The sequence below is a fragment of the Lissotriton helveticus genome, chromosome 2_1 (assembly GCF_964261635.1).
Source record: "Lissotriton helveticus chromosome 2_1, aLisHel1.1, whole genome shotgun sequence".
Classification (NCBI taxonomy): domain Eukaryota; kingdom Metazoa; phylum Chordata; class Amphibia; order Caudata; family Salamandridae; genus Lissotriton; species Lissotriton helveticus.
Genome location: NC_136059.1, coordinates 1,070,830,436 through 1,070,844,335, shown reverse-complemented (window position 1 = coordinate 1,070,844,335; position 13,900 = coordinate 1,070,830,436).

The following is a 13,900-nucleotide window of genomic DNA, read 5'->3' as shown; positions in this document are numbered from 1 at the left end:
GCTTTTCTTTCAGAAAGTGGCGGGCTGAAAATAAAAACAGCACAACCGAGTGTAAGCTGTTCATAGGACATCCTTCGACGTCATGGAAAGTAAGTTACTTTTGAGGAGTTCTGATTTCTGATTGGTTATGTTATATGGGTTTTTTAAACACAATCATTTTGATTGTGGGTTTTTTTCCCCGCTGTTATATGATGAATACCTTCAAGTCACTGTTTTTAGTGAAATTTGATAAATTCTGAGAACAGCAAAAATAAACCATTTAACATGTATAATTAATTCTGTACTTTTTGTACTTATGATCTACATTTAGAAATGTGTAGTAGACATGGAGAAGCTGAGGCTTCTGTAAGTGTCAAAGTTGTTGCATACAGTGCTCACATTCTACATAGTCTTTCATATGATAGACTACATTTCCACAATGAGATACCTAAGCTAAGGAAACACAGGTGATGTGATTGTGGAATGAGCAAAAAAAATTGCACGTTTTTCAATTATATTACCTGTGTTTCCTAACATTACACATCACATTGTGTAGATGAGGTTTAGGCCTGTTCCAGGAGACAGTGGAGGTCTGACATTTGTTCAAGAGTGCAGTGGACATGACTCACTTCGTTATTAGGCCTGCACATGTATTATCTCCTCTATACTCTTCAACAAGCCTAAATTTCATCTGCAACCCTGAGTAAGCATCACCTGAAACCAACGTCTGGATAGGACACACCTTATTGGCATCCTGAAACAATCATTTAAAATGTTAGGAACAGTTTTATGATGATTGTGCACCTTTTTTGCGCTGCCATTGCGTCACTTTTGTGAGACAACAGCAGTGCAAAAGATGCACCATGTTCCAAGATAGGCCTCACTTCATCTGCATCAAGATACTGTTAGTTTAAAATGTATATCTTTAGGACTGTGTAGGGGGCCTGGAGAAGCAGAAGCTTCTGTAAGTGTCAAAGTTGTTGAAAAACTGTTTGTCCTTCAATCTTTTCCCTTGTCTTTTCTAATTTTTAAATACATGTTTTAATATTTTTCAAATGTTTGTTCTCTCTTTCACAGATTGAAAGTATAAAAATAACAAGTGACTAAGTTAACGACAATTATAAGGTAAATGTTTTGTACTCTTTTCGTTACATTTCTATCACATTTAACTACTATTAGTTCCACTGCTTCATTTCTTTAACCATCACTTTCCTGCCTTTGCTACTTCCCTCATTCCTTTCTCTATTACTTACTTACTCTACTACTTCCACTCCTTTTCTCAGTCCCTCTCTTCTCATAGTTCCTCACTCTTGTTCACTCACTCCGTCTCTATTACTCTTAGTGTCTCTGACTGATCACTCTTTCACTACTTGTTCATTATGCTTTCTCTGTGTAGTTGAAGAACAATAAGGGGCATATTATGAACACAGCCAATACAATTATTGCTGTTTTTATCGGCAGAAAACTGCTGCAAAAGTGGTTTTAGCGGCAGTTTTCTGCTGCAAAAGCGGCTTTAGCGACACATTTCTGCCGATAAAAGCTTCAAAACTTTTATTGCCTATGTTGATAATATGCCCCTATGTTATTTAGATTTCTTTGCTGTTTCAATTATTCTTTTTCTGTTACTTCTTCTTTTCTGCTTTCTGTTTTTTCTCTCTGTTATTCCACATGTTTTAATCTTATTTTGAATATTCACTCACATTCTCTAAGAAACTCTTCTTTGTTATTCTTCTACTCTCCTTTTTTTCTTTCACTTCCTTATCTATTTTGTTTTTCACAATTATATCCTCCTCCATCTTTTCTTCGGTAAATAAATCTATTAAACAGTATCCGTACCGGGGAGCGAACCGGGAAGCGAACCAAAAGAAATAGATGTTGGCAGATTGCTAAATATTCTACCAATTTTTTTATAAAGGGGAGGTAGTTCTGATAAGAACTTTTTTTTTATTGTTTTTGTTGTTTTATATTTTTTATATATTTTTCTGAACATTTTTTTACTTTTTTTGTATTTTTTGAACGGTTTTATATTTTTTTTGTTTTTTTGGGGGGGGAAACAAAAACGATTCATTGTAAAGGGCTCAACAGGAGCAACAAAAAAAAAAAGAATTTATTCTCTGGGGCGTTTTGGACAATCATGATTGTCGATAGCTCTGTTGATCAGAGTGATGCTACTTTCTCTGTAGCAAATTAATTCGTTACAACGCACGCACACTTGTTTCACTTCCCCGAACCTCATCTGTATATTTGGGACCGTCTCCCTCGCCTCTGGTCCCGTCACTTCCTGTACAACTGATCTTCTGGCCATAGAAGGGGGATTATCTTGCTGGTCACGTAACTGTGCAGCACTGTAGTTGATAGGATGCCACCTCTCCATATGGCGATGCATAGTATAATTCCCGTAACTGTACTTCTTATCTGTCCCTCTGGACAAATCCTTCTTACAGATCAGGCAAGTTACGTACCGTGCATTGACTTTTTTTTGGCCCCGAGGATATTTAAAAAATTGCCAAATAAAGTTTTCTTTCAGATGAGACCTCCTGGGCTCCTTAGGCAAAAAATGCCTCTCTTCCTGCTGTTCCTCTTCTTCTTCTTCTTCCTCCTCTTGCTGAATGATAACTTCAGCAGGTGGTCCTCTCTTCCTTGAAGGTGGTGGAGGTGGTGGGGATGCACCAGCTGAAGCTACTAATGAAGCCATTGCTCAGTGATCACAAAGGGTCTTCCTCTCACAAAGATGAAAGTCAGAGTGAGGAAAGAAGGAGGGGTTTTCATCATTTGGGAAAAACAATACTTCTAAACCAATGAAAAGTGTTACTTTTAGGTCACATGACCTAGTCTTACATCATTAGGAAACCAAAAGTGAAATGAACCAATGAAAAGTGTTATTAACAAGTCACATGACCTATTGTGTTTACGTTACGCGCTTTGCGCCGCGTCCCGGATCGCTTCCGGGAAGCTGCGCTTCGCGCCTCGTTCGCGTACCGGTTCACTTCCGGGTACGCTAACGCGGCGCGTCATATGACGTTTCACGCGACAATGCGATACGTCACGCTGACGCGACGCGTCACGATGTTGTTTTCTAACGCGGCAGTTGCGCAAACGGAACGTTTACCGGTTCGCGGACCGGGTCGCGGCACCATTTTGAGCTAACGGGAAGCCACCCGGTTCGCGGACCGGGAGCGAAACAAAAAAATTATAAAAAAATTATTAATAAACATATAAAATATATTTTTTGATTTAAAGAAGAATACATTTTACAGCTATAGATATTAGCTTTTAAAAAACCAATGAAATTCACTGAAAAAACCATAGGTTATAGACCATATATAGTTAGGAATTAGCATTTACAAAACCTTGAAAATTCACTGAAAAAACCATAGGTTATAGACCATATATAGTTAGGAATTAGCATTTACAAAACCTTATTTTACTCACACAAAACCATTGAAATTCCATATATAGTTAGTTGTACTAACTATATATCGCGCACCCGCAATCCACTGCTGATCATGTCACATATTACATCATTCATGACATGGTCAGTGACATCACTGATGACATCTCAAATGACATCACTGATGACATCACTGATGACATCTCAAATGACATCACTGATGACATCACTGATGACATCTCAAATGACATCATTGATGATATCACTATTGACATCACTGATGACATCATTGATGACATCTCAAATGACATCACCGATGACATCACTGATGACATCACTGATCACATCTCAAAATACATCACTGATGAGATCACTGATGACATTATTCATGTGATAATACGATGAATCTCTTCAGACTCTAATAAAAACTTAGATACACTCAGTGTAAACAGACACTCACAGACTGTCACTCATCCATGGAGTTACTCACACACCTAGTCAGTCATGCAAAGAATCAATCACACCTCCATTTCCTCAACTATACAGTTATACACACCTTACTTATTGAAACATATACTAACACATATTTACTCTCTTACACAATCCCTGATACAAGTTCACAATGATCCATACAGCCACTCACACATTCACTGGCTCTTATGCATAGTTATTTATATATGTCAACTCTCACATGTACTGTGTTTTACATATGTACTTACTTTGACATGTAGCACTGAGATATCCATTCACTCACCAATACACTCATGCACACAGTCAACCGCCCATACAGCTTTTTCCACATGCACTTTTGAACCCATACATCTAGTGAATCAACTGCTCACACATCTATGCACAGAGTCATACACCTCCCAGCCACCCACACACACACTCAGTCTCCCATACAAATACTTGGGCAACCAATCAATAACCCATATAGTTACTCATATAGCTACTGATCAACACATGCAGCAGTTTACAGAACAACAGACATAATGATGCACAAATTAAGACAGTTTAGTCACTAACCCATGCACTCAGTGAGACACATTTAATCACTCACTCATACAGTCAGTCATGCACCTACTAAATCCTTCATCCAGACACTTATACATCCACTCATTCTTCAATATGTAAGACATATTTTAACTTTACAGAAACATACAGTCACTGGATGTTGTCATCAGTGATGTCATCAGTGATGTCATTTGAGATGTCATCAGTGATGTCATCAGTGATGTCACTGACCATGTCATGAATGATGTAATATGTGACATGATCAGCAGTGGATTGCGGGTGCGCGATATATAGTTAGTACAACTAACTATATATGGAATTTCAATGGTTTTGTGTGAGTAAAATAAGGTTTTGTAAATGCTAATTCCTAACTATATATGGTCTATAACCTATGTTTTTTTCTGTGAATTTTCAAGGTTTTGTAAATGCTAATTCCTAACGATATATGGTCTATAACCTATGGTTTTTTCAGTGAATATATATATATATATATATATATATATATATATATATATATATATATATATATATATATATTAATTTTCCAAAATTTTGGCCAGCTCCGCTCCGCTCCCTCCCTGCAAGTTTAGGGGGGATTCATGAAGTGGGGCCCGAGAAAAAAGGGGGGTCCCAAAACGTGTTTTCCCCATGTTAATTTCCATAGGACGATCTGACAAGGCTACAGCCCGAACCGCTGAACGGAATTACACCAAACTTTGCAAAAATGTAGGGACTGGTACGCAGAAGTGCCTTTGCTATATTTGGTGAAAATTGCTCCAATGGTTTTTATGAAAAGTAACTTCAAAAACACATATATATCTATATGAGCTCACCGTACACTTACCCGTACGCTTACCCGTATGCGTACCTCTTGTGCACGAGCTGCATGCTGTTTGGCTGCCACTGTCTGTCTGGGCTCAACATCCCTGTTTTCAGGGTAAGTACCATATCCTATGTATCTATTAGACCATAGAGGGGTTGTAATATCACAAATATTTAAATATCAGATTTTTAATTTGATGTTACAGATCACTGCGGTAGTCTTGGCTGTGTATGACTAGCACTTGATGAATAAACACGCAAGACAATAGGTTAGTAAGATTTTATAATCGAGAAGATATGAAGGATTGTAAACAGTGAGCGACTTGAATGACCCTAATGTATACACATGTTTCTCTATAGAGATATACCTAAAAGAACACGGTGGCCCCCCTCCGATCTCATCCTTACCACAGAAACACCCGAAATTCAAAGGTAATATCGAATTAGTGGGCAAGCTAAAAACTGAGGCCCCTCAAAGTGAAAGAAAAAAGCCGCAATTGATAAAATCGGCCATCTAACTAATAGATGATTTTTGTTAATTTATCTTCCCACCAGCAAGGAAACTGTGGCATTTTTTACTGAACAGAGCCTTTATCCCTCGAGGCATCACGTATCAAAAAAATCCTCGAATTTAAATGAGAGGCTGAACGAACTATAGTAGGTATGCATAATTATATTTACATGCTACCTCAAAGTGACATAGGTCACTCTCACTCGAGCCCAGAAGTATAACCTCACATAACACAATAACTATAATAATAAAACAGGATTTTATAAATGTGTAAAAAATATTGTGTGATACAACCCAAAAATATGTTTGTATATTTCCGTGCCTTAGAATATAAAAACGAAAGTTTTCTCAAAGATTAATGCTTGGTTTCTAACTGTATGTTTTTTTTAAATAGAACCTTGTCCTGATGAAGGTGCTATCGTAAAAACCGAAACTCTGCGTCGACAACTTTTGAACTTGGTAATTTTAAATTGTTCCTGATGTGTATGGACACATTTTTAAACCTTTTTAATGAATGGCACTGCATTATTGTTATCAAATATTCAATTTAATTACTTGTAATAAATTGTAAATGTTTTTATAAAACTGCTTTTATGAATTCATGTTTTCATTTTATGTTTAATATTGTACATTTTGTGAGGTTGTTATCAATTTTGGTTTCTTGAGTTATGAGGGGCGTATACAAGAGGTCTTTTCAAAAACTGAATACTGGGACTTTTTAAGTTTCTGTAAGTCATTCCACCTTGTCCCGGATTGGACTAATAAGGAGACCTCACCTCTTTTTGATATTTGTGACTGACGGTTTGTCAACCGGGGAGGTGTTTTTCACCTTAGAGTAGCCAATATGGAAGGCATAAAAACCCTCAGCTACAGCGAGGACCAATTTAATAAAATAATTAATGGCACTACTAAAAATATCTCATCTGTACAAATTAATAATACTGATGAGGAAGAGTGGCGCAACTTATGGAATACCAAGAAAAAGATAATAAGAACAGAATTACATTCTGATTTTTTAATTGATTATTGCAAGAATGGGATAATCCCCAAGGGACTCCAGGTAACAAATGAACCTGGAACATTTATTGGGAACAATAAATTCATAGAAAAATGGACCCTTGTAGCCAATCGATGCAGCCGTGACTGGATGCTTTTAATAATAGAGACAGTGTCAGACATACTTATTATAGAAAGACAAGATCTGAAAGACCTAGAACAGAAGCTAACTGAGAGCACGGCAATTGAGGATGCCATAAAAAAGCTGGAAGACATCCGGAAAGATGTCGATGGCTATAGAGATTATCTTTTCAATAAGAAAAGCAATAAACTCAGAAAAGATGTCACTAAATATAATCCTGAACTTGTTTATCCATACCTACAGAAAGACTATTATGCAAGCCCCAGAGAGATACCCCAATATCGCAAACCCTGGCAACAACACCAGGGCCAGAATTTCCAGAAGAAGAAGGTCAGATTTTTTGACACTTCGTATACCAGTTCTGATAGCGAACCAGAAATACAGAGTGACAATAGGAATACCAGTAAAGATAAGGAAACCACAAAAAGTACGAATAGAGATTCCCTCTCTTTTTTAGAACAGCGACAGAACTTTGTCCAACAGAGAGGGAGAGGCAGAGGGAGAGGCAAATATCCCCCTCAACCTCAGTATCAACAGAGACCTCATACCAGGAGTCAGAAAACCTGGGACATTTAAACAAAGCCCCTGTGATTAACCTCTCTGAAACAGAACTGTTCATCATAGAAATTAAACTTCTCGAGAAAGGGTTAGGATATGCGATTGCATAACCTGTTGACAGATTCAACCTAGATAGGGACCTTCAAACTTTCTTTAGAAAAGTCAGACTCCAGTCATTCTTTGAAGACAGAGATAGGGCACCTTCTCTTAATACATCCGGCCTTAAACCCAAATCTACCTGGACTCCCCAGATTGGACAAGTAAATAAAGAGATTGAGGCTTTCGAAACAGTTGTAACTAAAAGTGTCTCAGATTTACTTGATCAAAAAAACTGGATTGATTTTAATTTGAGTAAAGAGGAAAAAGAGGCCCTCACTAAATTGAAGAACTGCCATATGTTAACTATCAAACCTGCAGATAAAGGCGGTAGCATAGTAGTGTTGTCAACCACACAATATAATGATAAAATGATCTCACTCCTATATAATAAAGAACATTATCAAAAATCTAGCAGGAAGGAGTGGTCTGACCTTCAGAGCAAGATTAAAAGAATGTTAGACTTCGCAAAAGAAGATGATATCATTTGCGAGGAGGAATATAGATTTCTATTAAATAATAACCCAACAGTCCCAGCATTGTATGGACTACCAAAAGTCCACAAAAATCCTACAGACCCACCGATGAGGCCCATTGTGTCGAGTATAGGATCACTAACAGAGCCACTTAGTAAATACGTTGACATCTTTCTACAACCACATGTGACTAAACAGAAAGCGTATATTAAAGACACAGCCGCCATCATCAAAAAAATAGAGCACTTATCCTTTAACTCAGAAACACAATACCTCGTAACCCTTGACATCATTATCGAGTGTGTAACTGTTGTTTTGAAAAACAACATTTTCTTATTCAATAAAGATTTTTTTAAACAAATTAAAGGCACCAGCATGGGAGCCACCTGTGCTCCTAGTCTGGCATGCCTGTACGTAGCACAATTTGAGGAGACACATATATTCAACCCCATCGCCCCCTTCTATGAAAATATTTCAGTTTGGTCACGGTATATAGATGACGTTTTTTTTATTTGGACCGGACCATTAGAAACTTTAAAAGAATTTATTTCCTGCTTAAATCTAGGAGATAGCAATCTCAAATTTACGGTGCTCCATGATCAACATCAATGTGAATTTTTAGACATTATAATAAAACACGAAGGAGGTAGTTTACAGGTAGAACTTTTTACCAAAAAAACTGATAGAAATACGATGCTCCATTACAAGAGTCATCACCCACCCTGCCAAAAAAATAATATTCCCTTCGGACAATTTTTAAGACTGAAACGTAATTGTTCCCAAAATCGTGATTTTAATAAACATGCAGAGATCCTCACTATGACATTTTTGAATAGAGGCTATCCAAAACGGATGGTGAAACAGGCATTTAAAAGAGCGAAGTATTTTAACAGAGAAAATCTCTTCCAAGAAAAGGCTAAAGAAACCCCAACTGATAAACGGTTAGTATTTGTTAGTAACTACAGTGGAATAAGCAACAAAGTGAAAAATATAATACATCGCAATTGGAATTTGGTGACCAAAAAGAACAAAGAAAAGGTCCCTAAACCCATGTTTGCTTTCAGACGTAACCCGACTATCAGAAACAGCCTAGTACACACCTACAGGGAGGAGAATAAGGTGTCCCAATTGAGCATTAATAGAACCCCACTCCCGGTGGGAACGTTTCCCTGCAGTAATTGCTCAAACTGTACAAATATAATTAAAGGGGACTGCGTGGAACACAATAAAACAAAGCACAGAATAAAATTATTTATTAATTGTAGATCAAAAAATTTAGTATATCTAATCAAATGCCCCTGTGATTGAATATACATTGGTGAAACGTCCCGTGAAATCCGGTTGAGGGTTAATGAGCATAAATCTGCCATTCGTTGTAACAAAAAAGGTGCCCCCTGACAGATTATTGGAGGACAGCAGGGCACAGCATTGATGATTTGAGATGGTGCGGTTTAGAACTCACCACGCTTAACAGCAGAGGAGGTAACACTGACACCAAACGCAAAAAGCGTGAACAATTCTTTATGTCCAGATTCAACTCAGTAAGAGATGGACTTAATACCAAAGAGGACTGGGAACGCATCCTATAGGACTGTGTAGATTGTCAGATCCTACTGTAAGATCATCTAACCAGACTTATGCCCCATGGGATACGTTTTAAACATACATTAGGATTGGTAGTATTATCCCAATGTTTGATAATAACTACAAATTTCAATAAACAAGTAAGATTTCAGTGGAATCAAATAACCCCTAATCATATTCTGAATGGTACTAACAACAGGGATCCATTTATGCTGCCATTATCTGATTTAATGGTAGGAATAGATGTAGAATAGCTGTTTAAACCCCGAAATGTACCCTTACAAGTCCACATTACCTAAATCGTTAAAACGTGGGACACTTGCGGTGTTGTTACGTAATCAAGAAGGAAATCAAATAATAAACAAACATATAGCATGTGTTGTCCCTAACAAAGAGGGGATGGCTTACAAAATACGGCGAAGCATTAACAACTGTCCATATTTTCCATCTAAATAAAGTTGTTGGTAAATATTTTGACGTCTCACCCCCGGAAGCTGATCGTGATTAAAACTACTATTGTAGTCCTCGGGCAAGCGGCGCATCTCTATGACGTTAAAGAGATGGCGGCCTCCCGCCAGAATACGCCCAAACATTGCTGCGAGAATTTGTTTAAAAAGCTCAACAGGAAACTGGTGGCTAATTTCTATTGAAACGCGGTTACCAGGAGACGTGAGGGGAGCAGGGAGGCCGATGTACGAGAATAAGGTAAGACCCCTACACACGCTTTGCTTTGTGCTAAAGCCTACTAGCCTAAGCCAGAACGGGAATATACACAAGGATGTCAGATAGCACAACGCCGTGATTAAATGGCGTCCGAGGAGTTATCTATATCTGCAGACACTTTGCAAAATTAATAGTGCCCAGTTTAAAAACGTAGAGTAAATGTTAAATATGCTCGTTATGTAATCCGTGACTGTTGTTACGCAGCTAAACGAATAAGGCTCTTGAAGGAAACCGTAAATAATGCCCATAAAATAATGGGCGGAAGAGACGGGGTGGTGCTAATAATATTTTCAAATTTGAAAATTTCAATAAAGCAACAGCACTTTAACCGTTCTTAATGGTGGGTCTCTCCCTACTTTTTTGTCATTAAATTGCATAAACTATGTGATTTTGAAATTGAAAATAAAAAGAGGGAGGCATTAAAAAAGTGACGATCCATCTATAAAAATGGACAATATAGTAGTGTACCATGAAACAAGGCATCAAATATACGCGGAAACAGCCCACAATGCTAATTGAGCCACTGACATTTAAATCTCAGAGTCATACAAATGGTGAAGAGTTGTATATTTTAATCAAATGCAGGTCAATTGAACAAAAGGCCGCAACTCAAAGTACAGCTCTGGTAGAATTAAAAGGAATCCAGTCACGGTACCTAGAGGGCTCAGCATCCCTATTTTGAGGGTAAGTACCATATCCTATGTATCTATTAGACCATAGAGGGGTTGTAATATCACAAATATTTAAATATCAGATTTTTAATTTGATGTTACAGATCACTGCGGTAATCTTGGCTGTGTATGACTAGCACTTGATGAATAAACACGCAAGACAATAGGTTAGTAAGACTTTATAATCGAGAAGATATGAAGGATTGTTAACAGTGAGCGACTTGAATGACCCTAATGTATACACATGTTTCTCTATAGAGATACACCTAAAACAACACGGTGGCCCCCCTTCGATCTCATCCTTACCACAGAAACACCCGAAATTCAAAGGTAATATCGAATTAGTGGACAAGCTAAAAACTGAGGCCCCTCAAAGTGAAAGAAAAAAGACGCAATTGATAAAATCGGCCATCTAACTAATAGATGATTTTTGTTAATTTATCTTCCCTCCAGCAAGGAAACTGTGGCATTTTTTACTGAACAGAGCCTTTATCCCTCGAGGCATCACGTATCAAAAAAATCCTCGAATTTAAATGAGAGGCTGAACGAACTATAGTAGGTATGCATAATTATATTTACATGCTACCTCAAAGTGACATAGGTCACTCTCACTCGAGCCCAGAAGTATAACCTCATATAATTCAATAACTATAACAATAAACCAGGATTTTATAAATGTGTAAAAAATATTGTGTGATACAACCCAAAAATATGTTTGTATATTTCTGTGCCTTAGAATATAAAAACGAAAGTTTTCTCAAAGATTAATGCTTGGTTTCTAACTATGTTTTTTTTAAATAGAACCTTGTCCTGATGAAGGTGCTATCGTAAAAACCGAAACGCTGCTTCGACAACTTTTGAACTTTGTAATCTTAAATTGTTCTTCATGTGTATGGACACATTTTTAAACCTTTTTAATGAATGGCACTGCATTATTGTTATCAAATATTCAATTCAATTACTTGTAATAAATTGTAATTTTTTTTATAAAACTGCTTTTTTGATTTCATGTTTTCATTTTATGTTTGATATTGTACATTTTGTGAGGTTGTTATCAATTTTGGTTTCTTGAGTTATGAGGGGCGTATACAAGAGGTCTTTTCAAAAACTGAATACTGGGACTTTTTAAGTTTCTGTAAGTCATTCCTCCTTGTCCCGGATTGGACTAATAAGGAGACCTCCCTTCTTTTTGATATTTGCCACTGTCTGTCAACACTCCAAAACAGAAATTGTGGGCAGCCATCTTGTTCCTCGGTAGAGTGAGGTACAGGAAAGCAGAAAAACAAATGTGTAGAACTCAAACAGGGGGCAGGGTAGAAGCACCCTGACCCCCCAGGCCTGCTCAGGGGGTCCCACAGGGACACCCAAGGCAAGGAGGACCGGGAGGGTCATTGTGGGACCCCCTGAGCAGGCCTAGGGGGTAATTGTGCTTCTACCCTGCCCTCTTTGCGAGTTTTCCACCTTTGTTTCACTGCTTTCTTGTGCCTTGGTTCTACCGAGGCACAAGATGGCTGCCAACACTTCCTGGTTTGGAGTGTTGACAGACAGTGGCAGCCAATCAGCATGCCTTCCCGAGAAAGCTGCATGCTCATTGGCTGTCAACACTTCTAACCAGGAAGTGTTGGCATCCATCTTGTGCTAGTGTTGACAGACAGTGGCAGCCAATCAGCATGCCTTCCTGAGAAAGCTGCATGCTCATAAGCTGTCAACACTTCTAACCAGGAAGTGTTGGCATCCATCTTGTGCTCGGTAGACTGAGGCACAAGAAAGCAGAAAAACAAACGTGTAGAACAGAAAAAGGGGGCAGGGTAGAAACACCCTGACCCCCTAGGGCTGCTCACGTGGTCCCACTAGGATATTAATATATTTAAACGTTATCCGCTAATAGAATTAGCATTTAAAAAACCTTGCAAATTCACTAAAAACAACATAGGTTTAAGGCCTTATATAGTTAGGAATTAACATTTAAAAAACCTTTGAAATTAACTGAAAAAACCATAGGTTTCAGCCCTTATATAGTTAGGAATTAGCATTTAAAAAACCTTTGAAATTCACTGAAAAAAACCATAGGTTTCAGGCCTTATATAGTTAGGAATTAGCATTTAAAAAACCTTTGAAATTCACTAAAAAACCATAGGTTTCAGGCCTTATATAGTTAGGAATTAGCATTTAAAAAACCTTGCAAATTCACTGAAAAAACATAGGTTTAAGGCCTTATATAGTTAGGAATTAGCATTTAAAAAACCTTTGAAATTAACTGAAAAAACCATAGGTTTCAGCCCTTATATAGTTAGGAATTAGCATTTAAAAAACCTTTGAAATTCACTGAAAAAACCATAGGTTTCAGGCCTTATATAGTTAGGAATTAGCATTTAAAAAACCTTTTAAATTCACTAAAAAACCATAGGTTTCAGGCCCTATATAGTTAGGAATTAGCATTTAAAAAACCTTTGAAATTCACTGAAAAAAACATAGATTTCAGGCCTTATATAGTTAGGAATTAGCATTTAAAAAACCATTGAAATTGCTCCTATATAGTTAGTTGGACTAACTATATTTCGCGCACCCGCAATCCACTACTGATGATGTCACATATTACATCATTCATGACATGGTCAGTGACATCACTGATGACATCTCAAATGACATCACTGATGACATCACTGATGACATCATCCAGTGAATGTTGTTTGTTTCGGTATTTAAATATGCATTATATATGTAGCAATTTGCATTGAAGAATGAGCGGATATATAAAAATAAATATTTGGATGGAAGATTTAGTAGCAGTGTAATTGACTGTTTACTTTAACAATGTATATTTTCTCACTAAATATAGTGGATAGTGACTAAACTGTGTGAATATCTGTAGCACTTTGTCAGTTGTTGTGTAAACTGGTTCTCCAGTTGCTTATTACCTATGTGAAAGTGTATTTT